Consider the following 5089-nt stretch of genomic DNA (forward strand, 5'->3'; position numbering starts at 1 on the left):
CATCCATCTCCATTGATGATGTTGAACGAGACGTTCCAATAGTAATTGTAAATAACGAATTGCAAGATGCTGACTTATTAATTGGTCAACCAATCACTGAGTTATCAGATGTGTTAACTGTTAAAACTGGGGAAACTTTAAAATTTCATAATAACACTGATATCTGACAATTGCCGTCGGCTATTGAGGAAAACTATAAATGTCCTCTTGTCACTTGCGTTGGAGTTAAACTATTTCCCGGAATAAATCAAATTCAAGTGTCTTCACAAATTAACAATGGTTATTTAAAAATAAACTCTTCTGAACAATGTCGCAATGGTTTTACTATTTTGGTTCCGCCAAAAACTATGGAAATCAATAATGAATTAGGTATTCTGACTGTATTAAATATTAGTAAAGTGCAGGTAAATTTAAAAGAAGGAGAGTGTATTGCACGAGGTGTAGTGACACATTCTTCCGATTTAATCAACACCAACGAATTTAATGAATGGGGTGAAGAAATTAAACAACGTCTTGATCGATTGCTCGAGAAATACCAGGTTTGTTTTTCTGAAAATATGGCAGCTCTAGGACAAACTAACATAGAAATGAATATAAAATTGACAAGTAATCAACCTGTATGCTATCGCCCTTATCGATTGTCATACTATGAAAGGGAAATTGTCCGAAAGATGGTGGATGATCTTCTTAAAAACGGCATTATCGAGCCTACTATCTCTCAGTATGCCAGTCCAATTCTACTGGTCAAAAAGAAAACAGGTGATTTAAGGATGTGCGTGGACTATCGCAAGTTAAATTCAATCACCGAACGTGATCACTATCCCTTACCTAGGATTGAAGACCAACTGGAAAGATTAGCTGGCAATGACTGTTTCACCACGCTAGATTTGACATCGGGCTACCATCAATTAAAAGTGGCTAAAGATAGTAGACCTTATACTGCCTTTGTCACGCCAGACGGACACTACCAATATAAGAGAGTCCCTTTCGGATTGACCAACGCGCCTGCTGTGTTTCAACGAGCAATAAATCAAATATTAGGAAATCTCAGATTTAGTTATGCATTGGCTTATCTCGATGACATCCTTATCGTCTCGAAAGGACCTGATATGGGACTAGAACGACTCGAAATCATCTTACAAAGAATGAAGGAAGCTGGACTAACATTAAATAGAAAGAAGTGTTTATTTTTAAAACATGAAGTGGACTACTTAGGTTATATTATTTGTAATGGTGAACTGAAACCATCAACAACAAAGATCCAGGCTGTGCAAAATTTTCCAAAACCACAAAACGTCCATCAATTAAGACAATTTCTTGGTTTAGCCTCCTATTTCCGAAAATTTATAGAAAATTTTGCCTTGAAAGCTAAACCGTAAACACATTTAACTAAGAGAAATATTACTTGGGAATGGAGTGAATCTGAGGAAAATGCTTTTCAGACCATAAAACTTGAACTAACCAGTGACCCAGTACTTGCACTTTATGATCCAGAATTAGAGATTCAACTACATACTGATGCAAGTAAAGTAGGATTAGGTGCGGTGTTGCTACAAAAGCAATTGCATAGTAATAGTTGGAAACCAGTGGCATATATGAGTCAACAAACATCTGAATGTGAGTCACGATATCACAGTTACGAACTAGAAACACTGGCTGTAGTGATTAGTACACGCCGATTTCGCAATTTCCTAATTGGCAAGAAATTTACATTGGTTACTGATTGTAATGCTTTGCGCTTAACCTGGACTAAAAAGGATTTGAATACGAGGATAGGAAGATGGTATCTTGAATTGCAGGAATTTGATTTTGAAGTGGTTTATCGTGCTGGGACACAAATGAAACACGTAGATGCCCTTAGTAGAGTATATGTTAATGTGAATTTGATAAAAGAATCCGACTGGTTGCAATGTATACAATTACAAGATGAAGAATGTCAACATCTAATAAAACAAATTGAAGACGGTACGGCAGAAGATCGCTATAAAATAATAGACGATAAACTTTGTGTTACTATAAATGGCAAAAATAAATTATTCATTCCAAAAGACGTTCGTTGGAGGATAGTAAAACAACATCATGACGATATTGGACATCCCGGGTCTAAGAAAACTTTAGATGCTATATCATCCAAGTACTGGTTTATAAAAATGAAAGAATTTGTTACGAAGTATGTCAATGCTTGTATACCTTGTTTATGTATTAAAAAGCCGACAGGGAGACGACGTGGCTATTTACACCCAATTCCGAAAATCGACGAGCCTTTCCATACTATTCATTTAGACCACTTAGGACTATTTTGTAAGAATTCAAATGGAACCTATTGGTCATAGTGGATGCGTTTACCAAGTTTACATGGATAGAGGCAGTTAAAGACACTAGCACAAAACCAGTTATAAAGTGTTTACAGTTATTAATTAAACTTGTGGGAAACCCTTTGAGAATTATAACCGATAGAGCAAAAGGGTTTACTAGTAAAGAAATGGCTGAGTTTTGTAAAAAAGAAAATATTAAACATGTGTTAAATGCGGTCGCTTGTCCAAGAAGCAACGGACAAGTAGAACGGATTAACCGGGTTATCCTTAACTCCTTAAGTGCGGCCGTTGGGACTGATTATGAGTCGTGGGAAGAGAACATTTCCAAAGTGCAGAACGGTATTAATATGACTGTTAGTTCTAGTACAGGTAAAACTCCATGTGAACTCTTATACGGGTTCCGCCCTAGACTTAAGTATGATCTAAATATCACAGACAATGTTTCGCGTATTGACAGACTAGACCTACTTTCTAAAAATCGGTCTGAGGCTTTGAGTAAACTTGAACAGACTGCTCGTGCTATGAAAGTGCGGTATGATAAAAATCGTCTACAAGCAAGAAGGTTCCAGAAAGGAGACATGGTTTTGGTAGAACGAACACCTCTTATCAAGGGACTTAGTAGTGGAAAGTTGGTTCAGAAGTATATTGGACCAGTTCTGGTTAAGGAGGTGTTAGCGAATGACAGATATCTTGTCCAGTCCCTATCCAAGGACCGTAGACGATTCCGAGGGGTAGTTGCAAGCGACAGAATGAAACAATTCAAACAAAAATTGTAAAAGGTGAGTCGCACTGTCAGAAAGAAATATATTAACCACATTTCTTTATTTTTTCTATTTATTATTCGCTAATATTGTCAGACATTTTAGATGCCTTGTTATGTTGCTTTGCCTTTGTGCAAAACAAGGTCATCTTAATATTAAATTCTACAGTTCAAATTTGAATGATTAGCAAAATAAATATTGAATTAATTGTGCGAACTGTTTGCTGTATATTTGCCAATGTTGACAACCATGCCAGTCGCCTTCTGTTATTTATGCCTATGCGCGGAACAGTCTTCATGATTGTTATTTGTGCCTTTGTGCGGAACAATCTTCATGGTTGTTATTTGAAGGTTACGTTAGTATTAAAATTCTGGCCTCTGAGCTGTTCAACTGAGGCAAATGAATCTTGAGGATTTTGCTAGTCTTGTGAATGTTGCGTTGCATTTGCATTATTTACATTACACACAAGTTACGACGTCATCTTAACATTAAACTCTGCAGTTTAGTTTTGAATGATGAGAAAAATAAATATTGAATTAATTGTGCGAATTATTGTGTATTTGCCAATGTTCACAGCCATGCTAGTTGCCTTCTGTTATTTATGCCTTTGTGCGGAACAGTCTTTATGATTGTTATTTATGCCTTTGTGCGGAACAGTCTTTGCCTTTGTGCGGAACAATCTTCATGGTTGTTATTTGAAGGTTACGTTAGTATTAAAATTCTGGCCTCTGAGCTGAGCAACTGAGGCAAATGAATCTTAAGGATTATTTACATCACAGACAAATTACGACATAAAGGAATAAACAAATTAAGTTAGGTAATGCCTGTTAGAAGGTGTACTGTTGTGTTCTCTGTCTTTCAGGGACAATCAGTGTATTGCAGGATGGTCTCGAGGCCGCGACCAACGCAGGATGGCCGAATGTTAGGGTATTATTTCGACTGGGGCCGTTGTTTATAAAACAACGATAAGAAGTGAAGGCCAAAGCGCGGAAATTCAGACTGAAAGGCAGGGACACGGGAGAGAGAGAATGACCACAGACGACTGACGAGGTGTTGTGTTGAGATAATTTGGTCATTGTTGTATTGTTTTATTATAAAATAAAGTTATTTTGTGAAAAGCTGTACAGTACTTATAAACAATTAGAATAACTTTCAAATCAAATCAAAATTTTTAAAGCAGGTTTTAAAAGTTCTAAGTTCTTGGACAGACGCTTCTTTTTAAAAAAAATAAGAAAAATTTATAAATAATTCTTTCCGGTGTTGCCAGATTTCTGCAGTAGCTTCTAAAACGATATTTTTTAAATGGCAACACCGGAAAAAGTTATTTGTAAATTTCTCTTAATCAACTTATTTCCTACAACTTTGCATTTGGAAGTACTAGTCTATTACTTCAAATAAAAAGTTGGCCTATGTCAGGTTTTAAAAAAATAACACTGTATATACATGTTGTAGATATTCTTTTCTTAACGGCATGTACGTGTATCTATTTTTTTCAAGGTTGTATTTTTCAAATACGAAATAATATATTGAAATGAAAGAAAGATTCTTTTTTATGATTAAAGTATAATTCAAATATTATTTATTGTTTAAAATATAAGCCAATGAGAAATTAACTCATGATATTACTAATTTTCGTCATATTTTGAAAATAATTGTTGTTTAAACAATTTCAGAATATTCAAATAAATTTGTTTTTGATCTTTGATAAACAGTATATAAGTTTATGCAATTACCTTTGATACAATAGAAAAATAAAGTTGATAAGTAAAGGAAGTTTAAAGATAAATAATTATCGGACTGTTGAAAGACCAATAATTAAAATAATCATGATTCATTCGATTTGTAACTAGTCATGTTTTGTAAAAAAATTAATTACAAACATTTTTTTCCTCTTCCATTTTCGCCTAAAATCAACTCTTGAAAAGATATATAATTAAATAGGAAGAAAAATATTACATTTTTCGAATTTTTTTAACGTATTGTGCCGCCAAAAGTTAAGCCCACGTTTTTTTT

This window comes from Anoplophora glabripennis, unplaced genomic scaffold, assembly GCF_000390285.2.
Source record: "Anoplophora glabripennis isolate ALB-LARVAE unplaced genomic scaffold, Agla_2.0 scaffold476, whole genome shotgun sequence".
NCBI classification, from domain to species: Eukaryota; Metazoa; Arthropoda; class Insecta; order Coleoptera; family Cerambycidae; genus Anoplophora; species Anoplophora glabripennis.